Source organism: Halichoerus grypus, chromosome 2 (genome assembly GCF_964656455.1).
Source record: "Halichoerus grypus chromosome 2, mHalGry1.hap1.1, whole genome shotgun sequence".
Classification (NCBI taxonomy): Eukaryota; Metazoa; Chordata; class Mammalia; order Carnivora; family Phocidae; genus Halichoerus; species Halichoerus grypus.
In genome coordinates this window covers 127,270,161-127,297,110 of record NC_135713.1, presented here as the reverse complement: position 1 = coordinate 127,297,110, position 26,950 = coordinate 127,270,161, and the positions used below count along the sequence as shown (strand labels likewise).

At 38.2% G+C, this 26,950-nt stretch overlaps 1 protein-coding gene across 1 annotated transcript in view; it reads left to right on the top strand.

Annotated features, from left to right (window-relative positions):
* Positions 1-8,943: 8,943 nt before the first annotated feature.
* Positions 8,944-26,950, top strand: part of CDC42SE2 (CDC42 small effector 2) — a 144,930-nt gene continuing 126,923 nt past the window's right edge. Inside the window, exon 1 of the mRNA XM_036076509.2 lies at positions 8,944-9,253. The gene's annotated coding sequence lies outside the window, so the exon portion shown is untranslated. The remainder of the gene's footprint in view (positions 9,254-26,950) is intronic.

Genomic DNA, 26,950 nt, shown 5'->3' with positions numbered 1-26,950 from the left:
ATAGGCAGACTACAGAGTGGAAGAAGATATTTGTAATACATGTATCTGATTCATATCCAAAATATGTAAAAAATTCTTCCAAATCAGTATACAAAAGACTAACATTAGAAAAATGGGCATAAGACCTGAATAGATATCTCCAAAAGGGGATTTTTTTAGTCGATGAACCTGTAAAAAATGTATTTGAAGATAGTGCTTACCATGGAAATGGAAAATGGAAGTGGAAGGCAGTATCAGTACATGCCTACTAGAATGACTAAAATGTAAATGACAGATAATAACAAGAGTTGACAAGGATATGGAGCATCTGGAGCTTTCATATGTTGCTGACAGGAATGTAAATTGGTCCAACTTTGGAATCCTGTTGGGCTGTATTTACTAAAGCTGGGCATAAGCATATTCTGTGACCCAGCATTTGCATTCTGAGCTATGGAACTATGTTTACCAAAGACATACAAAAATGGTCAGTAATATATTAGCCCAAACTGGGGCGCCTGGGTGGCTCAGTTGGTTAAGCGACTGCCTTCGGCTCAGGTCATGATCCTGGAGTCCCGGGATCGAGTCCCGCATCGGGCTCCCTGCTCGGCAGGGAGTCTGCTTCTCCCTCTGGCCCTCCTCCCTCTCATGCTCTCTGTCTCTCATTCTCTCTCTCTCAAATAAATGAATAAAATCTTTAAAAAATATATATATATATTAGCCCAAACTGGAAACAAATTATTAGAGTATTACTAAGGCTCTGTATTTTGATTGAAGTGGGAATTGCAAAGTGTTCACTTTGTGAAAATTCACTGAGCTTACACACTTACAATTTGTGTGCCTTTCTGTATATATGTATATTATGCTAACAGTGAAGATTTTGATTTAAAAAGAAAGTTCAAAAAAAAAGTGCAGTTTACATTAGATTGTTAGCTCCTGTCTGTGATCTTGGCATGGTGACTTGAACACAACACATATTTGAAAAAAAAAAAAAAAATTGGGGGCCTTATAATGGTATAAATTAAACCAGTAAGTGAAGTTCACAATTCTGTAATATTTTAAGATTCAAAAATTATCAGTTACCTTTTAATTACATCTGGCACTAGGAAGCTCCCTAAGAGCAGTTTATATATAAGCCCATATTTGTTGCTTATTGTGAATATACCTCTATTCTGACTGTTTACACTAAAAATAAAGTCTGGCCATTTTTTCCAGGAACTGTAGCACTTTATTACTTCCCTCCACAATACTGAACAAGTAAGACTAAAAATACTGTTTATTGAGATGGGTCATTAACTCTCGTACTTGGAAACCTGGGCTGCTAAAACATCATTTGCCAAAACGTCATGTGGCTTTGATACACAATGCAGGAAAAGAAAAGTTGTGGGTTGCCACAGTAACTGTAATGCAGGTATCTATTGGAATAAGGTTTTGATTATGTCTGCTTATGATCACTCTAATTCCTCTATATTTTATATCAATATGGCTGAGTAATGGTTGATACAGGAAATACTTAGAAGTATTGAATTTCTCTAAGTGTAAGCTGTCAGCACATAATGCTCTGCTCATACACTTGCATTTAATTATGTCATTTGTTTTAGGAATAGCCCTATTTTAAAAATACTTTTTACTTGTTTCTCAGAAAATATTTTCAAGCAGGCAGCACATAACACCTAATTCCATCTGCAACAACACATTTAGCTAATGTGCTTTTGTAGCACCTTGATAGAATATCCTATTATAGATGTAGAAAATGAGGTAGAATGACAGAAGGTAATAAATTATTTAAGATCACAAAGCAAATCAGGCCAGAACTATTACTGGGATTTTGCTCAGGATGAGCCATTTGTCAAGTGGTATTTTTGTGAAGCATGTGCTATGGCCTAATTACTAGGGCACAGTTCTACATTATTGGTGCCTATGTATATTTGACTCTCATCTCCCAAGTCATACACACTTGTTTGTGTATCTCCAAGCCCAAAATGTTTCCAAGAGTATCTCACCTGAGACTAAATGTCTGCTCATTCATTCTGTCACCCCGTGTATTACTTAGGGTTTTCCAGAGAAAAAGAACCAATATATATAAATATTTATATTTATTATAAGAATTGTTTCACACTGTCATGGAGGCCAACCACCATCTGCCATCTCCAAACTGGAGAATCAGAAAGGCCACCAGTGGAATTCAGCCCAATCCAAAGACCTGGGAAGAGGGGTGGGGGTTGAGGAGCCCAGTGGTGTCAGTTCTGATCTGAGTCTGAAAGCCCAAGGACCAGGAGTACCAATGTCTGAGGACAGGTGAAGGTGGATGTCTCAAATCAAACAGAAAGGGACGCCTGGGTGGCTCAGTCGTTAAGCGTCTGCCTTCGGCTCAGGTCATGATCCCAGGCTCCTGGGATCGAGCCCCGCCTCGGGCTCTCTGTTCAGCGGGGAGCCTGCTTCTCCCTCTCCCACTCTGCCTGCTTGTGTTCCCTCTCTCACTGTCTCTCTCTGTCAAATAAATAAATAAAATCTTAAAAAAAAAAAAAAAGTGTTTCCCTAAAAAAAAAAAAAAAAATCAAACAGAAAGAATGAATTTGCCCATCCTTAACTTTTTTGTTCTATTCAGGCCCTCAATGGATTAGATGATGCCTAACCACATTGGTAAGGAGATCTTTTCTCAGTCTACTGTTTAAATCCCAATCTTCCAGAGATACCCTTACAGATACATCCAGAAATAATGTTTTACAAGCTGAGATTTACTACCTCTCCAGAAATAATGCTTTACCAACATCCTTTAGCCCAGTGAAGTTGACACATAAAATTAACCATCACACCCAGCTGAATCAATATTTATTAACACCCTCCACTAAGCAAAGCATAACACTAGATAGTAGCCAAAATACAAAAGAAATTGGACTCCACCCTCAGACTTTAAAATGTAATAGTATTCTCTTGTGTGAGCCCACTATCATTGAGAAAAAAAAGAAGGGGGGGAATAAAGCAAGCCACCCCAGAATACCCACTCTGTTTTTCCAGAGGATGGAGTAGAGCTCTCATGGACTTCTTTTATTACAGAATGGAGAATCTTTTTTTTTTAATTAATTTTATTATGTTATGTTAGTCACCATACATTACATCATTAGTTTTTGATGTAGTGTTCCATGATTCATTGTTTGTGTATAACACCCAGTGCTCCATGCAATATGTGCCCTCCTTAATGCCCATCACCAGGCACCCATCCCCCCACCCCCCTCCCCTCTAAAACCTTCAGTTTGTTTCTCAGAATCCATAGTCTCTCATGGTTCGTCTCCCCCTCTGATTTTGCTCCCTTCTTCTTCCCCTTCCTACTATCTTCTTCTTCTTCTTTTTTTAACATATAATGTATTATTTGTTTCAGAGGTACAGGTCTGTGATTCATCAGTCTTACACAATTCACAGTGCTCACCACAGCACATACCCTCCCCAATGTCCATCACCCAGCCCCCCATCCCTCCCACCACCCCACCACTCCAGCAACCCTCAGTTTGTTTCCTGAGATTAAGAGGCTCTTATGGTTTGTCTCCCTCTCTGGTTTCATCTTGTTTCATTTTTCCTGCTCTTCCCCTATGATCCTCTGTCTTGTTTCTCAAATTCCCCATATCAGTGAGATCATATTGATACTTGTCTTTCTCTGATTGACTTATTTCGCTTAGCATAATACCCTCTAGTTCCATCCACATTGTTGCAAATGGCAAGATTTCGGTTTTTTGATGGCTGCATAATATTCCATTGTATATATATACCACCTCTTCTTTATCCATTCATCTGTTGATGGACATCTTGGCTCTTTCCATAGTTTGGCTATTATGGACATTGCTGCTATAAACATTGGGGTGCATGTGCCCCTTCAGATCACTACATTTGTATCTTTGGGGTAAATACCCAGTAGTGCAATTGCTGGGTCATAGGGTAGCTCTATTTTCAACTTTTTGAGGAACCTCCGTACTGTTTTCCAGAGTGGCTGCACCAGCTTGCATTCCCACCAACAGTGTAGGAGGGTTCCCCTTTCTCCACATCCTCGCCAACATCTGTCATTTCCTGACTTGTTAATTTTAGCCATTCTGACTGGTGTGAGGTGGTATCTCATTAAGGTTTTGATTTGTGTTTCCCTGATGCTGAGTAATGTTGAACACCTTTTCATGTGTCTGTTGGCCATTTGGGTGTCTTCTTTGCAGAAATGTCTGTTCATGTCTTCTGCCCTTTTCTTGATTGGATTATGTGTTCTTTGGGTGTTGAGTTTGATAAGTTCTTTATAGATTTTGAATACTAGCCCTTCATCTGATAGGTCATTTGCAAATATCTTCTCCCATTCTGTCGGTTGTCTTTTGGTTTTGTTGACTGTTTCCTTTGCTGTGCAAAAGCTTTTTATCTTGTTGAAGTCCCAATAGTTCATTTTTGCCCTTGCTTCCCTTGCCTTTGGCAATGTGTCTAGGAAGAAGTTGCTGCGGCTGAGGTCGAAGAGGTTGCTGCCTGTGTTCTTCTCTAGGATTTTGATGGATTCCTGTCTCACATTTAGGTCTTTCATCCATTTTGAGTCTATATTTGTGTGTGGTGTAAGAAAATGGTCCAGTTTCACAGAATGGAGAATCTTTATGCCTAACAAGAATATCTTCTGACTTGTTTCATTTTTCCTCCTCTACAATTTCTAAAGAAGAAAATGGTTCTGCTAACTTACACACATAATTTTTTCTTTCACACTTTTTTTCTCTATTTGCAGCCCTCTTTTTTCATACTTCCCATGAGCTCTTTTCTGTAGGTGAATTGTGCAAATTTAATATTTTATTAATTGTTAAATATTGGTACGGAAAAGAACATGGCAAGTTATCATTGATTCATATGTATACATAAAGTTAGAAATCATTTAAATAACTAAACTCTACCTGAAGAGCATTCACAATAAACATTGTGTAAAGTTATAATTTTAGTGATAAGGCAATTAGCAATATGAATAATATATCACTCCCCAAACCTTTCAGACAGCTCTGATTCATCATTACATAATGCTCACATGGATGAATGCTCCCAGAAATTGTTTGATTTCAAAAGAAAGAGTAGCTAAGGTTTTCTACCTTAATATCTCTGTGAAGACCATATAAAGTTCTGCTCAGTTTTCTTTTTTTTAATTCTTTTTTTTTAAGATTTTATTTATTTATGAGAGAGAGAGAGCAGGGGGTGGGGAGGAACAGAGGGAGAGGGACAAGCTGACTCCATGCCAAACATGGAGCCCAACACAGCGAGGCTCCATCCCAGGACCCTGACCCCAAGATCACTAACCAAGCCAAAACCAAGGGTTGAACGCTTAACCAACTGAGCCACCCAGGCACCCCTTATTCTTTTTTTTTATTCTTTTTTAGAAAAGATTTATCCATTTTTTAAAAAGAGAGAGTGAGCAAGGGTGAGTGGGGGCAGAGGGAGAGAGAGAATCTCAAGCAGACTCCCCACTAAGCATGGAGCCTGACCCAGGGCTTGATCCCACGACCCTGAGATCATGAGCCCAGCTGAAACCAAGAGTCTGAACCCAACCAACTGAGCCACCCAGGCACCCCTCATTTTTCAATATTGGGATAGAACCTCATAATTCAAAGATAAAACAGATTTTTCACAAACACACACAAATACAATAAAAAGTGCTTAGCCATCCAAAAGTCCTGAGATGGAGTATTCCAGAGTAGGCAAGAAAACAAGCTTTGCCACTAGCTTTGTGTGCAGGTTCAGGTTATCTAATCTCTCCTGTGTCTCAGTTTCCTCATCTGTAAAGGGAAAATAATAGTTCCTTCTTGAGATTAATTAATAAATTTTAACTACTTAGAACAGTGCGTGGCACATTGTAAATTCTTAATATGTCACCTATTATTTGCATTATTTGATAATGATACTGAATCAAAAGAAACCAGAGCTATTGCTAAATGAAACATAAAACAAAATGAACGGAAATGAAGACCCACACATCACTGAACTTGCCTTTGCGTTTCTACTGTGTGTTTATTGCAGATGAATCCCCTCCAATCCTATTTTGGCTGGAGATGACACACTATCTGCTTCTTGTCCATTGGTTTTATCTCAGCAGGCTTCTTTAACAGAGTGACATGTGGGCTGGCATGGACACAGGAGGTCATGAATGTGGGACATACCCTGAACTTTTCAATGCCATTCCCAGTGATTCCCTCAGAAAAACAGATACAGATGATAATATCATTTTTTACCATTTATCAAATCTTTGCTTCTTACTCTGCTTGCTGCCAAGCTTCCAGATTTGTCCCAGATTCAAGTCTCCGGACCTCTCCCCCCAATAAGTACCATAAGTGCTAACTCGTTTCTTAGCCAAGGTAATTAAATCATTGTCATCCCATCCATTTTTTTTTTAAATAGCATATTATTTTCTCTCTTTCTTCCTAGCACTGTTTCTTAGCTAATTTACTTGACTCATCGTCACTCTATCCATTTACTTAAAATAGAAAATTGTTTCTTTCTTCTTCCTTTCTAGTCCTAAATGGAACTCAATTGACTGTAAAATGTGATTCTTTCTTTCTTTCCTCCTGATGTTTTAATCTAATCTGGAGCATCTTCAACCCAGAATTGAACGTCAGTGACCATCAGAAAGATGGTCTTTGGCCTTCTTGGGCTTACCCCAAATAAGTCTGGGGCGTGGACTCCACTCTTAGGATTGGACATGTGTCTGCAGGATGAGTACTGGCAGGAGGATGTCTGGGGGCACAACTACCAACTTGAAAAGGCGACTTTCCATTAATCTGACAGACATTCTGCTTTCTTACAATCAATATTATTAATCAGATAAAAACATGCAATTTTCTACATAAAATAAAAACTCCCCCAAAATGGCTTGTTACTGTGGGTGAACTCATCGTGTTCTGTTTAAAGGCAGTCCTTCAACATGTGCACTAGCTCTTACCCCCTCTCACCCAGTAACGGACATTGCTGCAGTCATTCCTGCTCCTTGGCTCAGGTTAGCAATTTTTCCCTCTCCACGAAATCATTTCCATCAGCCTACAAGCATGCCATTGTTTCTATCATCTTTAATAAAATGAACAAAAGGCTTCTTTTGACCTACTTTCCCCTCCATCTACTGCCCATTTTCTTTACAGTTAAATTTCTTAATGGCCATCTGTAAACTCTTTCTCCATTGTTTCCCTCCCATTTTCTTGAATATACTCCAATGAGGCTTTTGCCCACCTTGCTCCAAATCTGTTTGTGGTAAGGCCATCAAGAGACCTCACTGGATCATTCCAATCATCAGTTCTCAGTCCTCATCTTACCTGACCAGCGGCATTTATGACACTGATCATTCCCTCCTCTTTGATGTACTTTCTTCACTGGGCTTCCACAATCCCACACTCTTGGTTTTCCTCCTACTTGCCTAGCTGTTTCTTCTCAGCCTCTGGCTAACCTGGTCTCTTCTCTCTCTAACCTCTTAGTTCTGGAGTGTGCCTCAGGATCAGTCCTGGGCCCTCTCTTCTTCTGTGTCTACATTCACTCCCTTGATGATCTCTTCTGTTCTCTGGGCTAAAAATGTCACCTCTAATCTGACAAATCCCAAAGGTATCTCATCAGCTTTGATCCTTCTCTTGAATTCTTGACTTACATATCCAACTGCCTAGTTGAAATCTAATAGGAATCTCAAACTTGACAGATCTCAAACAGAGCTCCAGATCTTACTCTTCAAACCTGGCCCAACTGCAGCCTTCTCCATCCTGGCATCTTGGCATCCTGGACAACTCTGGCCTTCCATCTGCTCAGGTCAAAAATCTCAGAGTTAGCTCTTTGACTGTTATGGTATCTCACACATCCAGTTTGTCAAGAATTCCTATTTGACTCTTCCATCAGATATTACCAGAATGAAACTACTCATCACCTCCTTGGTTACTACCCTGATTAAACCACCCACCTCTCTCACCTGAACTAAGCCAGAACTCTCTTCCTCTAACCTAAACCCCATTTCAGTAGGCAGAATGAGCTTTAAAAAGGTAAGACAGACCATATCATTTGTTCAAAATCCTCCAGTAACTTCCCATTTTACTTGGATCAAAAGCAAAACTCTTACGATAGGCTGAAGGTCCTATTTAAGCTGGCATCCCATTATCTCTCTGATTTTATCTCTTTCTACTGTCCCCTTCACTCACTGGCCTCTTTGCTGTTACTCCATTACCCCAGGCACACTCTTCCTCTGGCTGTGCTCTCCGCCTGAAACGTTCTTTTCCTTAGCTAACTCCCTCCCTTTCTTCATGTCTTCCCTCAGTGAGGGACCTTTCTCAACGAGACTTGCTCTAACCACTTGGTTTCCTACTACAGCTGTGGCCGTGCATGCATGCACACGCTCACACAGGGGCAACACATACACCACTGGCATTTCTGATTATCCTGTTCTACTGTTCCCTTTTTTTCTGTAGTCATCACCCGCTAATATATAACTTATTATATTTGTTATTTATTGTCTGTATTCTCACTAAAATGTTAGCTGCTTGATGGTAAAAATCCTTGTTGTAGTCCCAATGTACTAGAAGCATCTGTACAATATATATATTTGATGAATAGTTGATATTATAGGAAAGTTATTTCTGTCTGATAAAACCAAATGAGAATTCTTAACTGCTGCAGTGGCATGACCGTCCTCCATATTTTAGTGTGGGGTGAGGCCCACAGCTACCACTGGATCTGTTCATAGTCACTGATTGAGCCACAAGTTAATGCATCTTCTAGGACAAGTATTTGAACTGTGTTCATGATAGGAATTCAAATTGAGTGGAAAACTGGGTAAAAGAAAAGTGGATTATGCAGTTCCTGGAAGAAGTATGGCACAATCTCAAGGAAGGAAGCCTGGCATGATAAACTAAACTAAGTCACAAGGCCTGCAATTTCAAGAGGATTTCTGGGGACCGTGCAATGCCTCTGATGCGACCTCCCCCTAAGCTCTGTCGCCATTCTAATCGCCAATGTGGAGGATGTGTAAGGGCAGGGAAGCGTGTGGATAATACTACAGACTCCTTAAACTTGGTAGCACCTTAGACCCGCAAGCAATCCTGACACAGACTTCTATAGGAGGACAGAAAACAGGGAAGAGGAAACTGTTTCCCTACCTATTTTAGAAACGGAAGATGAGCACTAGCAGCCTGGGGCACAGCTGCGGTCCCAGTGAGGTCTGCTCGGCCACAGAGGATGACGGCGGTAGAAGCAGGAGCCAAAGCACAATTCCAGCCGTGGAGCCGGGCCGAGCGGCACAGCACCGAGAAGTAGTATCCAGGTAGAGTGACAGCATCTGGGGCAGCCCTAACCCATGTGGAGGAGCCAAGAAGGGCGTGGGGGACAGCAGTAGCAGCGTAAGCAGCAGCCTGAGGAAAAGGGAGCGGGGACCCAGGTGAAGCCGCTGTGGCAGGCACGACGACGGGCAGGGAGTGTAAAACGGGCTCCTGCGTGAACAGCGGCTTGGTTGGAGCACAGCGTGGCAGTTCAGAGTAGAGCGGTGGTGTCCCCTCAGTAAGCGAAACAAGCCAGTCAGAGAAAGACGAATACCATGTGATACTCACATCACATGTGGAATTTAAGAAACAAAATAAATGAACAAAGCGGGGAGAAAAAAGACAGTCTTGACTCTAGAGAACAAACAGACCGCTACCGGAGGGGAGTTGGGTGGGGGATGGGTGAAATAGGTGATGGGGATTGAGCGTACTCTTATCTTGATGAGCACTGAATAACATATGGAATTGTTGAATCCCTGTATTGTACACCTGAAACAAATATAGCACTGTATATTAACTACACTGGAAGTAAAATTTTAAAAAATAATGCTAATAAAGAAGATCCCTTTACAAGATGTGGTCTTACAAAGAAGTAGGGCTTTATAGTTATGAAATGTAACTTCTGTATTTGGTAACTCATGACTCAGTGTCAGGTTGGGTACAGTTGTTTTATAAAACTAAATTAAACATTAATTTATACAATTTAATTTTATTTTAGACTTTCATATTTCAATCTCCATTGGCAAGTTTTCTTGCTAAGTATAAAGTCAATGTATAGGTGTATATAGTAAATGCATGAATGAATGGAATATTTGTTAGAGGTGCACTGCTAACTTCATGCTTAGTAACTGTATGAGACATGTCTCTCATTGTCTACCCAATCTACAGCACCATATAAAGAATCTGCCCCATAGACTATAAACATAGAGCAGCCTTGGTCCCTGGTGACTTTCTAGTTCCCATGAAATCCATTGGAATTTTGGCTTTAGTCTCTGGTTTCCGTGAGACTTATGCCCTTTATCTGAGTTATTCAAAGGCTCTATTCTCTTTAATAAAAGACATTTGACTCTAAAAGCAATTAAATATCCCTCAGTTTTTCTGGAGTGCAAACTCAAGCAGCCTAGCTTCTCACCTTCTTTCAGGGCATACATTTTGTTATGGACTGAATGTCGGTGTACCCCCCCCCACACACACACACACAAATTTATATTGAGGCCCTAACCCCCAGTGGGGCTGTATTTGGAGAGGGCACTCAAAGGAAGTAATTGAGATTGAATGAGGTCATAAGGGCAATGCCCTGATCCTTTAAGATCAGTTTCCCTTATGCAAAGACACCAGAGCCCTCTCTGAAAATCCTTCAGATAGCATTTATAAGCATGCAGTTGATTTTGGTTTAATATAGCACCAAGAAGCATTGCCAAACATCCTATTTTTTGTATTGACAGTTCTCTTGCCCTCTTTTAATTCTTTGTAATTAATTTCCTTTTAATTATCCTGTTGCTCAGACTAAGGCTTCCAGTAAAATATTCCTTGGAAAGCAGTAAAGGCGGCATCTTTGTCCCAGTCTTGACTCCACAGGAAAATCTTTTAATGTTTCACCACGATTAATGATGTTTGTTGCAGTCTGTATCAGTTATTAACCAGTCTGAAAAACAGAAACCATTTTAGGAATGTCAGAGGGTAGTTAACACAGAGAACTAATTATAAAATTGTTAAAAAGACGAAGGAGCAGAAAGGTGAAAGTGGTTCTCAGAGCCCAGGCATGCTGTACTTCTGGGCAGCTGGGGCACAGCTGGTGAAGCTGCTCCCACTGCTAGGGCCGGGAACAGAAGGAGACAAATGGTTTCTTTCCCTCTGCCACCTTTCACGTCCTCGCCAGCGTCTCCCCTTGGCAGAACCTAACCAAACCACAGCAAGGGAGCAGGGGAAACAGAATTGTCAGGCTTCCAGCCCCCTGTGATAGAAGAGAAAAAGCAAGTGCAGAAATAAAGCTGACAGCTACAAGTCAAAAGCTGCACGGTATCCTCCTTCAGATTAGGAAAGTTTTTGTACATTCATAGTCATCCAAGAGGTTTTCATGTTTGCTTTACCTAATGAGATGATTAAATGGACTTTCTTTTTAAATCTTCTAATGAATACAATAAGGAAATTAGGTTAAGGATTTCCTCACTCTTGAATGTGCTTTGCATTCCTGCGATAAAACCTGCTTGATCATGATGTATTTGTAAATATACGTATATGTGTTTTCTGTGTATGAATGTGTATAGGCCAGATTTTATTGCTAACATTTGTTTTCCACTTTTATTGTGATATAATTGACATACAACATTGTGTGAGTATTTGCTAACACATTTGTTTGGGGCTTTTCATCTGTGTTTATCACAAGACTGACCTTTCGTTTTCATTTCTCCATTCTGTTCTTGTGTAATATTGTATCAAAGTTATACCAGTGGTGGCTTTTTCCTCCTTTTGTATTTTCTAGAAATTAGCTGTTATTTGAATTTTTTTTTTTTTTAAGTCTCAGATAAACTCTAAACCTAGTGCTTTAAATTAGGGTGTATTTCGATTCATGGTTTATGTTCATTCATATTTTCTCTTTCTTTTCGAATCTGTTTCTGGAATTAATCTTTTTCTGGAAAATTATCTTAAGGTTTTTAAATTTAATAGCATAAAATTGTTGAGATGTTTTATTATATTATTTTAAATCCTAACTCTATTGATTAGGTTTTCCTGCAAAACATAGTAGCTTAACATTTATGATTATTATGATTCTGTGGGTTGATTGGATGGTCTCTTCTGGTCTGGGCCAGTTTGGGGACCAAATGGTGTAACATGGCTTTTCTCACATCTCTGCTGGTTGGCAGGCTGGACAATCTAGAAGGGCCTACCCAAAGTTTTCTTTTACTTGTGAGTTAATCAGCTCCTATTCACTGCAATTTCTGACATATTTGAATTATTCCTACATTTTCCCTTTTGTGCTTTTCATTTGTTTCTCCCTTTTTGCCTTCTGCTGAAGTAAATAACTTTTCTTTACCCCTACTTTATTTCAGAATTATACATCTTTTTATCTGTTAGTGGTTACTTGGATTTTTATCCTGCATAGATGTCTTTAAAATATCTCAAGTTTAAAACTATGTCTAGTCCTTCTGACTATTTCTCATCAGTGTGTTTCTGCCTAACTTCCAGCATCTTCCATATTATTGTTCTCTTATATTTCGGTTTATTTTTTTAATATTTTATGTTTTGACTAGGCTGTACATAGTAAAAAATTTTTTTCAAAGCTACAAAAAGCTGTACAGTGAAAGATTTTTTTCCCATCTTTGTGCCATGCTTTCAAGGCCCCCTCTGCAGAGGCAACCATTAGTACCAGTTTCTTGTATATCCATCCAGAGGCAGAATATGCATATACAAGTGTATAAAGTGTGTACATAAAATTTTCTTTTCTCATGTAAATGTTGGTATATGACCCATACTGTTCTACATGTTGCTTTTTCATCCAAAAATACTTCTTCAAGATTATTTCATATCAGTACATATATAGAGCTTTCTCATTACTAGTAATAATTTATATATTTATAACATATAAATATAAATTTTATATTATACATATAAAAAGATAATAATATAACAGCTTTATAATTCTTTTTATAATAGCCATTACGTGCACATATCACAATGTATTTAACAAAACACCTACTATGGATATTTAGGTTGTTTAATGTTTTTGCTACTAAAAACAATATTGAAGTGAGCATATTTGTATAAACCTAATTTTGCATACAGGTATATATATCTATAGTATAAATACCTCAGAGGGCATGCATCACAGGGCATGTATGTTTTAACTGCAGCATATTATAATCCAAATGAATTTCACTGCTTTCCTATAGATGCCCCATTAAAACTTCCTGTTACAAAAGTGTTGGTGAGCATGTGTGGAAAAGGATGTAGAGAAAAGGGAACCCTTGTGCACTGTTGGTAGGAATACAAATTGGTGCAGCTGCTATGGAAAGCAGTATGGAGGTTCCTCAAAAAATTAAAAATGGAACTATCATATGATCCAACAATTCCGCTTCTGGGTATTTGTCTGGAGAAAATGATAACACTAATTTGAAAAGATATGCACCCCTATGTTTATAGCAGCATTATTTATAAAGATATGGAAATGGATGGATAAATGAATGGATGAATGGATAAAGAAGATCTGAGATATATATATGTACATAGATATGCTACTCAGCCATAAAAAAACAAAAGCTTGCCATTTGTGACAACATGGATGTACCTTGAGGGTATTATGCTAATGAAATAATTTATACAGAGAAACACAGATACTGTATGATGTCACTTATATGTGGAATCTAAAAACAAATGAAAAAACAAAATGAAACTCATAGATACAAAGAATAGATTGGTGGTTTGGTTGCCAAAGAGGAGGCCGTTGGGGGTGGGCAAAATGGGTGAAAGGGGTCAAGAGGCACAAACTTCGGGGCACCTGGGTGGCTCAGGCGTTAAGCATCTGCCTTCGGCTCAGGTCATGATCCCAGGGTCTTGGGATCGAGCCCCGCATCGGGCTCCAGCCCCGCATCGGGCTCCCTGCTCTGCGGGAAGCCTGATTCTCCCTCTCCCACTCCCCCTGCTTGTGTTCCTGTTCTCGCTGTCTCTGTCTGTCGAATAAATAAACAAAATCTTAAAAAAAAAAAAAAAAAAGAGGCACAAACTTCCAGTTATACAATAAATAAGACATAGGGATATAATGTACACCATGGTGACTATAGCCAATAATATTATATGGCATATATGAAAGTTGGTAAGAGAGTAAGTCTTAAAAGTTCTCATCACAAGCAAAGAAAATTTGTAATTTTGTATGGTGAGGGTTGGTATACAGTGTATACAAATATCCAATTATATCATTTACCTGAAACTGATGTAATGTTACATATATAGGCAACTTTAACCTCAGTTTTTAAAAAGTTTATTCAAAGAGTTTATAACTTACATACTCCATTTAAATTGCAGTTTGGTTTTTTTTAAACTTTTTATTTTTTAAGATTTTATTTATTTATTAGAGATAGAGATCACAAGCGGGGGGTAAGGGTAGAGGGAGAAGCTGACTCCCCGCCGAGCAGGGAGCCGGACGTGGGGCTCGATCCCAGGACCCTGAGATCATGACCTGAGCTGAAGGCAGACGCTTAACCGACTGAGCCACCCAGGCGCCCCTTAAGTTGCAGTTTGGAAGGACATTTGGTACATTCTAATTAAAGGACTGAAAATTAAACACACACACACACACAAACTTCTTGTTTTGGACTGAATGTTTGTAAATACTCAAAATTCACATGTTGAAACCCTCATCCCAGTGCAGTGGCATTTGGAGGTGGAGCCTTTGGAAGGTGATTAGGTCATGGAAGTGGAGCCCTCATGAATGGGATTAATGCCCATAAAAGAAAAGGCAGAAAAGCTAGCTTGCTCTCTTTCTGCCATACAAGAAGTTGGCCATCTGCAACCTGGAAGAGGGTTCTCACCAGAATGTGAGCATCCCGGCATCCTGAACCCAGACATCCAGCTTCTGGAACTTGAGGAAAAAAAAATCTGTTGTTTAAGGCACAGTCTACAGTATTTTGTTAAAGCATCTCAGGCTAAGATATTTACCATGTACAGTTTTCCAAGTTCTTTCTGCCTTTGTTGACTGGGTATTGTTACTCAGGGCAACTTCGAAAACTACCTATTACGGAGGACAGAATTACCATCAACCTAGGTCCCTGAGTAAGTTAGTTCATGGATCAGACCTCTATCCCTTCATGGATCAGACCTCTATCCCTATCTCTTCCCTTCCCATCACCTGTTCCCACTACTAGGAAATTCTGCACTGGACTATTTCATATACAAGAAATTCACTTCTGTTATATAAATGAAATTGTGGGGTTTATTTGAAAACTAGCATTTACCTGCCTGTAATCACCTTCAGGTTCCATCATTATACGTGTGGGGTTTTTTTTTTAAAGGTTTTATTTATTTATTTGACAGAGAAAGACACAGTGAGAGAGGGAACACAAGCAGGGGGAGTGGGAGAGGGAGAAGCAGGCTTCCCGCTGAGCAGGGAGCCGGATGTGGTGCTCGATCCCAGGACCCTGGGATCAGGATCTTAGCCGAAGGCAGACGCTTAACGACTGAGCCACCCAGGCACCCCACCATCATATATGTTTTTACCAGTAATATATATTTAAAAAAAAAAAAAGATGTCTCCATACCCTTGTTAATAGTGTGTTAGAAACTCTTGTGTTGTTTACAAATCAGATAGGTAAAGAACCCATCTTACTGGAGTCTTAAGTTGCATTTCTTTTACTGTGACTCAAGTCAAAAGTCTTTCTATATATTTTCATATGTTAAGAACCATTGGTATTTCCTTCTCTGTGAACTATCAGTTCACATCCTATGCCCACTTCACTATACAATTGTTGGTTTTTTTCTTTCGTTTATGATATGAATTGCAAGATTTTTTTCCCAGATTGACATTGGTCTTTTAATGTTTTTAGGGGATTTTGGAGGAGTTTCTTGGGTTGTTTTGTTTTGGTTTGGTTTCTGTTTTGCTGTGCAGGAATTTTTGGTTTTACATGTAATAAGTTTATCAATATTTTCTCTTACAGTTTCTGGGATCACACTTAGAAAAGTCTTTCCCACTTCAAGATTTTTCATAAATATTCTTTTTATTTTCTTATAGTATTTTTATAGTTTTAATTTTTTTACATTTAAGTTTTTGATCCACTTAGATTTTATTTTGGTGTGAGGTTTTAGTTAGGTAGAGATTAAATTTATTTTTTTCCCTGAAATCTACCAGTTACTCTAACACACTATTCGCCTAATTTATATTTTCCACAAGACTTGAAGTGCTACCTTTGTCATATACAGATGACTTATGATGGGGTTATTTCCCAATATAAATATTTCCCAATGACCCCATCGTAAGTTGAAAGTACTTTAAATTGAAAATGCATGTAATCTGCCTAATCTACTGAGCATCATATCTTAGCCTAGCCTACCTTACATGTGCTCAGAACACTTATATTAGCCTACAGCTGGGGCAAAATCATCTAGCACAAAGCCAATTTTATAATAATGTGCTGAATATCTCGTAATTTATTGAATACTGTACTGAAAGTGAAAAACAGAATGCTTGTAAGTGTATCAGTTGTTTACTCTCATAATTGCGCGGCTGACCCGCTTCTGTGGCTCACTGCCACTGCCCGGCATCGCTAGAAAGTACCGGACTGCACATCGCTAACCTGGGAAAAGATCAAAATTGAAAATTCCCGAAGTGCAATTTTATACTGAATGTGTAATATACTTGTACCATCATAAAGCCAAAAAAAATTATAAATTGAACCATTGTAAGTTGGAATTCCAACACGTTACAACAACTTTCATGTTTTCTATCCTGTTCTACTGATTTGTCTGTGTGTTCAGATGCCAGACCACATTATTCTAATTATAATCTTGATTTAAAAAAATGTTTGGATGTCTTGTAGAGAGAGTTCCCATTCATTACTCTCCTATATCATAATTTCCCCAAATATTTGGGTTTATTTTTCCATGTAAACTTTGCAATAAGCTTATCTAGTTCTCAAAAATTGATAACCTATTTTTGGAGGACAGAGGGGGAAATGACCTATTTTAAACACCAAATTAGTCATTTTTGCTGTTGTTTTATTAGGTTAATATTTCCTAGTCGTGTGATTACCATTGTTTCTTGGATCTCACTCTGCCTTAGTTTAGCTTTCTTTTCATTCAGAAAGTTCTTTTCCTGAAGGTCTGTGAGAGGCAGCCTGCCTTAATCGCTTTGTCTGAAATGTCTTTATTTCTCTTTCACTTGTGAATGATAGTTTCACTCGATACAGAATTCTGTTCTGACAGCTCTTTTCCTTCAGCGCTTTGAAAGTAGTATTCTTTGCTTTCTGGTTTCTGCAGTTGCTATTGATATATCTGTTATCAATGAAATTGTTTTTCCCAGTGTCTTCCAGATTTTTCTTTCTAACTAAAGTATTTTGAAGTATCCATCTTTTCTCAAGGTTGCCATGACAGTTTCCTTCTAATCTGTGCATTTTGTGGTGTCACTGCAGTGTGTCTGGACGTGGATTTATTTTTATTCATTATTCTCCAGTCTTTGTCCAATTTCCGCTGATTTGGGAATTTATTATATTCATCATTTCTGGAAAATTCTTAGCCATTATATTTTCATATATAGCCTCTCTTATATTCTCTCTATTCACTCCATTCACTGGTTGGCTCAGTCAGTTGTGTCCAACTCTTGATTTCGGCTCAGGTCACGATCTCAGGGTTGTGAGATTGAGCCCTGCATTGGGCTGGTCATGGAGCCTGCTTCAGATTCTTACTCTCCCTCTCCACCTTCTAAAAAAATTAATTACTTTTAAAAATCCTTTCAGACTACTTTGGGCATTTCAGTATATCCTTCATGTCTCTCTCTCTTTCTTTTTAATTTAATTTTATTTTTTTAAGTAATATTTACACCCAACGTGGGGTTCAAACTCACAACCCTAAGATCACGAGTCACACACTCTACTGACTAAGCCAGCCAGGTGCCCCTGTCCTTCATTCATCCTTCATTCTTCATTCCTTCATCTTTCACTCATTCTTATTTTCCATCTTATTATCATTTCATCATATATTCTGAATAATTTTCTCTGCTCCATCATCCATTTTACTGGTTTTTTTTCGGTTGTGTATAATGTGTACTTTAATAGGTTCATTGAATTTTTCAATTCAAATCACTGTTTTTCATTTCTAGAAATTATATATATATGTATGTGTATATATATACATATATTTTAAGATTTTATTTTTAAGTAATCTCCACACCCAACATGGGGCTTGAACTCACAACCCGGAGACCAAGAGTCACATGTTCCACTGACTGATCCAGCCAGGTGCCCCTGGAAATTATATATTTTTCAAATCAAAATTGTGTGTTGTCTTTCAATGTATTATCCTATAATTCTGTTTCCTGTTTTTCTTTAATCTTTTTTCTTTTAAAGATTCATTATTATTGGGGCGCCTGAGTAGTTAAGTGTCTGCCTTCAGCTCAGGTCATGATTTCCTGTTCCTGGGATCCAGCTGTGTCAGGCTCCCTGCTCAGCAGGGAGTCTGCTTCTCCCTCTCTCTGCTCTCTCTCTGTCTCTCTCAAATAAATAAATAAAATATTTTTAATAATAAAATAAAAATTCATTATTACTATTAATAACAATAATTTTTTTCATTTTCTTTCATCTTTTTAATAATTTGAAAAATAATTATTTTGCAGAAATATTTTTCTGTAACTAAGTTCTTGCATTTCCTTATTCTCCTGTTTATTGGGTTTTTGTGGACATAATGTTAGATGTTTTGTGATTTTTTTTATTGTGTATCTTGAACGGGTTTGTTTTTTTTATTGTGAACCTTGAGTACAAAATTCGTGTCACCACTGCTGAAGAAGCATCCCTATAAGAGCAGTTTGGGATTTGCTACTGCTTGGCACCCTAGGTGTTTTTCACTGGGGTCCGGCACCAGTTTTAATATTAATGGCTAGGCTGAGAGTTCCCTCACCATAGGGGTAGAATAAATTCAGATTCCACATCTGAGAGAGGCTTAACTTTACGTTTTGTTTCTCAGTGGGGGAGTGGGGATCTCTATCCCAGAGTCCTGTTCAAAGCAAACTTCCTTGATGTTTCTCTGATTTGACAGAGTTTGTCTACCCAGAGGGGAAACCCTTCCACAGGTCATTTCTTTTTATAGGAAGTATCAGTTCTATATCTCTGCTTTGAAAGGGCCAAAGCTGTTATGTTATGTTCTCCTATGATTATTACACCCCAGTCTCCAGCTCTTAGGATCAACATTTGTATCCAGTAATCTGCCTTAGTATCAGTTCATACACTTCCCACTGTAGAAATGAATTATCTTTCATTTCTGGCACCTATGAATTTTTCTTTCTTATAGGCTCATTTACAGACTTTAAACATTTCTCTATGTTTTATGCAACATTTTTCTGAATTTCAAAAGTCATGTTATGGATTTTTTTTTATTTCTGCTTAGCTCAGAATATAAACTACTTTTCCATTCTGTTCTTTCATAAACGGAGCAGTATTAAGTTCCTCTACTTCTTACCTTTCTTGTATGTTTATTTTTGGCTGGTTATTTCTCAAACTGTACATCTGATTTTTTTTTTAAGGTTTTATTTATTTATTAGAGAGAGAGTGAGAGAGCAAACACGAGCAGGAGAGGGGAGGGGCAGAGAGAGAGGGAGGGGCAGAGAGAGAGGGAGGGGCAGACTCCCCCATGAACAGGGAGCTTGATGCAGGGCTGGGCCCCAGGGCCCTGGGACCATGATCTGAGCCCCAAGACAGACGCTTAACCAACTGAGCCACCCCGGCGCCCCTCAGCATTCTTACTTTTCTTTTCTTTTTTTTTTTTAAGATTTTATTTATTTGACACACAGAGAGAGAGAGAGAGAGAGAGAGAGAGAGAAAGCATAAGCAGGGGGAGTGGCAAGCAGGCAGAGGGTGAAGGAGAAGCAGGCTCTCTGCTGAGCAAGCAGCCCGATGCAGGGCTCGATCCCAGGACTCTGGGATCATGACCTGAGCCAAAGGCAGCCGCTTAACTGACTGAGCCACCCAGGTGCTCCGCATTCTTACTTTTTAAATAGTCTTGTGAGTCTTGAGTCATGCTGTTTCTTGAACCTTCCCTGCCCACCTTTTCGGAATGATGCTTCATTAGTCTCATTAGTCTTCTCTCTTGCTGTTGTCTTCCTTTTTCCCTCTCAGCTTTTTTTTCTTTGTCTTCAGACCTTTACAAAGCCTCTTTACCCAACACCAACAAAAGGGTTATCCTTTTACTTTCTCTTTCATGTATGTGTCCTTTTATCTTTTCCTGTCTCTGACTCTGTTCTTCTTACTCTTCCTTTGACCTGAGCTGAAGGCAGATGCTTAACTGACTGAGCCATCCGGGCACCCCTGTACATCTGATTTATACTGACCATTTATTTTAGGACTTTGTAAGGTATCAAGAAAGTGCATTTATATAATGAGGTGCAACCAAGCAAAACTCCTAGCTTTCTCTTCTGAACTCCAGGTAGATCTTATTCAGAACTTAAGCAACATTCTTTTAAGAGTAAACATCCCTGTATCATTGGGTGCCTGGCTGGCTCAGTTGGTATAGCATGCAACGCTTGATCTTGGGGTTGTGAGTTCAAGCCCCATGTTGGGTGTAGAGAGTACTTAAATAAATAAATAAATAAATGTAAAAAAAAGGTAAACATTAAAAAAAAATCCCTGTATTATAAGATCATTACAGAACAAGTGACTTACACCCTTGTTTACCTGCAATCTGATGTTATGCCTTCTGGTTTATAAAATTTTTAATAACAATTATCTGGTTTTAATAAAATCGTAGTAAAAATGTCTGTTATGTTATCCAATTCTCTTTAAACATCAAAGGACTTAGAGTAAATTTGTCCTAAAGTTCTGGAAAAATATGTGCCTGTATCAGTGATTTTGTATGCGTTTTTTTTTTTCTATTTTATTTATTTTTCGTTTGTTGGTTTGTTTAAGTAAGCTCTATACTCAACATGGGGCTTGAACTCACCACCCTCATATCAAGAGTTGCATACTCTACTGACTGAGCCCCAGACACCCCTGTATGCATTCTTATGTCAGACACTGAATAATATATGCCATAATGTAATTCATTTTTGTTTTCATTGCCAGGGAACATGAAATCCAAACTAGTGTTTGTTGACAATAAATAAATTTCTGGTGCATGCTAGATAATTTCTACCCCTGAATTTCCTTCATATATTTTGTTTTTCTCAAGATTATAAAATTATGGTCTTATTTTGCATGATACTTCCTTTATAAGCTGTGATATTAATAATTCATTAACTACTGTCTTCTCATGTATTATTCTAAATGAACTTGTTTTTCCCTATTCTATACTTTAACTGTCAAATTATAAATTCTTGCCTTTTTATCCTATGCACTTTCTTTTCTCTTCTAATATAACCACTATTTCTTTAGGTTTTGTCATATGCCACACAGGATTTAAGATTGCTAAAATTACCTTAACTTTGTATAAATGTCAGCAGTTTACAATGCACTTTGTTCGGAATTCATTTTTAAGTCATTTTCTCTGATTTCAGAAAATGAATTGTCTTTAACCTTTACAGGTTTAACCCCTTTGCCTATGTCCCTTGATCCTTCTCTCAGACCATCATCTGTCATTTACTTCTTTATCTTTAATGTCTTCATATCCATGAACACACTCCAAACTCTCATAATACCTGCATCTTCTTCAAGCATTTCCTCAAAAGTCACCTTCTCAGTGAAATCTACCTTGACCACCACCAGTTTAAAATTTCAATCCCTCTCTGCTCCATATTTCTTTTACCCACTTTTTTTCTCTTTAGCACTCATCTCCAATGCATACCTATACATACATATACAATCTTATTTTTTTAAGATTTTATTTATTTATTTGAGAGAGAAAGTGCGAGTGGGGGGAGGGGCAGAGGGAGAAGCAGACCCCCCCGCCGAGCAGGGAGCCCAGATGCGGGCTCAATTCCAGGACTCCAGGATCATGACCTGAGCCAAAGGCAGACGCTTAATCAACTGAGCCACCCAGGTGCCCCTACAATCTTATTTTTTTTACTATCTCTCTACTTGACATATAGTAGGCACTCAATAAACATTTGTTGAATGAATGAATAGTATTATTGCTTTTCATTTGCCCAACCTGTTGAAAGCATGGTATCTTATCAGATATCTAAATTTTAATTTGCTTTGATACTCCTACATTCCACAGATCCCACAACTACTATTTCCTTGCTAGTATGTATTTACTTCATCTAAGTTATTGCTTTTACAGTGAAATCTAAAGGATGGTGTTAGCTATGAGTAAATGTTCAGAAAACAGAAGTCAATTCTGGATTCTTTTTTCCTTCTTCTTCAGTACTACCTTCTTCTAAGTGGTCATAGTTGTGGTAAATGAGTCTTTTTACTCTCTCACTTCTGCTTGTTTAGTATAATTAGGGTTAAGTTATCTTCTGAGTCAACAGCTGAGAATTGTAAGAATTCATTCGTTTATATATTCTTTCTAGAAAAAGTCTGTGTATGTTTGTAAGAAGGTTATCAATTTCTGAAGTTATAGGATTCGTTTCTTGTGATCAGCTTTCTTTTCCTTTGAGTTTCATCGAAGTCCTAATGGAACAAATGCTCTGTTTGTGCAAAAGAGTAATAGATCAGATCAGCAAGCGGATTCTGTCTCACACAGGCCAGTTTCATGGGTGTGCAACCTGTGCAATCACACAGGCTCCCAGGTTCAGAAGGATCCTGAACTTGGTTTAATATTCTGCTATTGCTCTCTGATAGTCTTACTTACTTACTCACTTTATTTATTTTTAATTTTAATTCCAATATGGTTAACATACAATATAGTGATTCAACAATTCTGTACATTACTCAGTGCTCATCATGATAAATATACTCTTAATCCCCATGAACTATTTCATCCATCCTTCCACCCACCTCCCCTCTGGCAACCATCAGTTTGTTCCCTAGAGTTAAGAGTCTGTTTTTTGGTTTGTCTCTCTTTCTCTTTTTTTTATTTTTTACTTTTGCTCATTTGCTTTGCTTCTTAAATTCCACATATGAGTGAGATCATATGGTACTCGCTTTTCTCTGGCTGACTTCTTTCACTTAGTATTATATTTTCTGACTCCATCCATGTTGTTGCAAATGGCAAGATTTTATTCTTTTCTATGGCTGGGTAATATTCTATTGTATATATTTATATATATAACACATCTTTATCCATTCATCAGTCAATGGACACTTGGGCTATTTCTGTAATTTGCTATTATAGATAATGCTGCAGTAAACATAGAGGTGCATGTATCTTTTCAAATTAGTTGTTTTTATATTCTTTGGGTTAAAACCCAGTAGTGCAATTACTGGCTCATAGAGTAGTTCTATCTTTACTTTTTTGAGGAATCTCCATACTGTTTCCCACAGTAGCTGTACCAGTTTGCATTCCCACCAACAGTACACAAGGGTTCCTTTTTTTCCACATCCTTGCCTACACTTGTTGTTTCTTGTTTATCTGATTTTAGCCATTCTGACAGGTGTGAGGTGATCTCGTTGTGGTTTTGATTTGCATTTCCCTGATAAGTGATGTTGAGCATCTTTTCATGTGTCTGTTGGCCATCTATATGTCTTCTTTGGAGAAATGTCTGTTCATGTCTTCTGCCCATTTTTAATTGGATTATTTTATTTTATTATTTTTTTTGGTGTTGAGTTATATAAGTCCTTTATGTATCTCGGATACTGTTTATTGGATATGTCATTTGCAAATATCTTCTCCCATTCCTTAGGTTGCCTTGTAGTTTTTTTATTGTTTCCTTTGCTGTGCAGAAGCTTTTTCTTTTGATGAAATGCTAATAGTTTATTTTTGCTTTTGTTTCCCTTGCCTCAGGAGACATACCTAGAAAAATGTTGCTTTGGCCAATGTCAGAGAAATTGCTGCCTGTGCTGTTTTCTAAGATTTTTATGGTTTCAGGTCTCACATTCAGGTTCTTAATCTATCTTGAGTTTAGTTTTGTGTATGGTGTAAGAAACTGGTCCAGTTTCATTCTTTTACACCTAGCTGTCCAGCTTTCCCAATGCCATTTGTTGAAGAGACTTTTTCTCACTGTATATTCTTGCCTCCTTTGTTGAAGATTAATTGACCATATAATTGTGGGTTTATTTTATTCTTACTATTTTTAAATAAGTAACCTCACATTTTCATTTTTTTTTTTTAAAGATTTTATTTATTTATTTATTTGAGAGAGAGAGACTGAGAGAGAGAGCACATGAGAGGGGGGAGGGTCGGGAGGGTCAGAGGGAGAAGCAGACTCCCCACCGAGCAGGGAGCCCGATGCGGGACTCGATCCAGGGACTCCAGGATCATGACCTGAGCCGAAGGCAGTCGCTTAACCAACTGAGCCACCCAGGCGCCCCACATTTTCATTTTGTACAGGGCACATGAATTAGGTAACCAATCTTGATCTCAGTACTTGTTCACTTCTGAAGCAAAAATTCTTGGTGAAAAGGAAGAGGTTCTGATGTCCAAAAAAAGTTAAAGTTCCTTATAAATCAGGTTTTCTAGGTTAGCTCGGGAGGCTCATAATCTCAATCCATGAGAAAGAGGACTTTGATCTAGGAACAGTTGCTCTGGATTGTCTGAACTGGAGTTCCTTCTGCCCAGGCTCAAATCTGCAGTGCATACCTTTAAAGGAGCCACAATTAGATCCCAAGAGCAACAATGGAAGCCATGAAACAGTGGACTGATAGTTTCAATGTGCTGACTGAAATGGCTGTCAAATTAGAATTCTGTAAACTCTCATTGTTTTGAGTGGAGATCTTGAAAGTAAAAGAATGGCAAAAGTTAAACCATATAAACCATATTAACAGGAAAGTTAAACCATATAAATGGCAAAAGTTAAACCATATAAATATTAAACCAAAAGAATGCTAATGTAGCTGTAATAAATATCAGGATTTAAAACAAAAAGTTACTATTATAGATAGAGAAATACTTAATAATAATAAAAGGTCCAGGGGCCCCTGGCTGGCTCATTTGGTGGGGTGTGTGACTCTTGATCTTAGGGTTGTGAGTTCAGGCCTCATATTGGGTATAGAGATTACTTAAAAATAAAATCTTAAAATAATAATAATAATAATAAAAATAAAAGGTCCAGATCCAGTTTACTAAGAAGATATAAATTTCCAAATTTGTATAGACTTAAGAGGCAAAATTGACATTAGACTAAATCAAAATCATAATTGGTGATATTAAACCACCTCTTTTGATATTGATAGAATAAATAGATATAAAAACAGGAAATGGTAAGGAAATTTAAACAATGTAATTTGCAAGCTTGACTTAATGCAATATAGAAAACACTGCACTCACAACTGCAGAAAACGTTCATTTCAAGCACACAAAGAACATTTTCTCTCTTTTTTTAAAAAAAATTTATTCATTTATTTATTAGAGAGAGAGAGAGAGAGAGAGGACGTGGGGGGAGGGGCAGAGGGAGAGAATCTCAAGCAGATTCCCCACTGAGCTCAGAGCCTGTTGTGGGGCTGGATCTCAGGACTCTGAGATCATGACTTAAGCTGAACTCAAGAGTCAGATGCTTAGTGGACTGAGCACGCAGATGCCCCAGAACATTTTCAAAAATGGAAATTGGACTGGGCCCAGTATCTTAAGTCCCAGGAGGGCAGAAGGCCAAGGTGTCTGCTAACCTCAGAGTGAGTGGAGTGGCCACAGATTTCCATGATCCCAGGAGCAAGAGGGGCTGCTGAGGAATCTACTCTAAGTCCTGAGGGGTTAGGTCACAGCAGCAAGATCAACTAGGCCTCAAAATGTGAAAGTATGCAAGTAACTCTGAAAAGATAGATTCACTGCAGAAAGGAAACTCTGGGTAGTTTTTCTACCAGAAAAACAAATGTACACGTGAATGTGTATTTTTTTATGGCTGAAGCTGGTGATTCAGAATTACAGGAGGAACCATAATAAGGGATGGTAGGAGCTGTTCCTATAGTATACAGAGAAAATGTAGAAGAAAAGCAAAGATATTGACTACCAATGGCTCAGAATTACAGTCAGCCTGATGGGTTGATACAAATATCTGGAGTAGATTTTGCTGCTTATGTGGAGCAAAACCCCAGACAAGCAAATAGGCTGATGAGCAAACCCACAATGGAATAAGACCATTATGGGTACAGGAAAGAAAGGACAAGGTTCTGTTAGTGCCCCCTCCTCTCCTCCCAAGGAGGAGACCCCAAGTATTCTTGAATTTGCTGGATACTGGAGCTTACAGGTGGTTATTTCTGGTTTTTGTTTGTTTTTTGTTTGTTTGTTTTCTAATGTATTTATTTTGGGTCTGTACTGTGCTTACTGTTCTCTTGTCAGTCTCCATGATTGATATGGATGTTCCCGGTACAGAGTATCCTGGGGTTGGATTTATTCAGTATAACTTTGTTAATGACTTCTATTACAATTGGCAAGATTCATAGTCAAGAACAGTCTGTTCTTGCTGAGACTGTATGTTAAAACAATGTGTCATACCAAGAAGAAAAAAAATACTTAGTTTTCTCATACACAATTTCACATACAGATTTTTACCACTGCTATCTCCTTGTTCAACAGTCCTGAGACTGGTAGAAGTTAACAGTGTTTTCTGCGCTGAGCTGAGGCTTAAACAGGAAAGTGACTGTCATTATTTCCATCGTGCAGTTGTTCCTAAATTTTGCTGCAAAGCAGATCTCCTGGAGGGATTTTTAAAAATCCCAATGCCAGATGAATTTTCTTATATGTATTACTTGAGCCTGTACCTTTTTTTTCTTCTGGTGCCAACTTTTGTTAAAGGTAATTAACATTAGAGTTTGTGACATTTATATATTTTTCTTTAACCATACACCTTTATTTTGTTCTGTTTTCACAGTTAAATGAATTCAACATTGCATACTTTGTTCTTTTGCCATAGTTTCTTCATTTATCTCTCAGTGAAAGTAAATCCTCAAGTAGTTTGTTGAAGAACTCCCTGAATTCCTCCATATTCAGAATTGTACTTCCATTGCTTTTATACCTGAGGAGTAATTTACTTTCTTTAT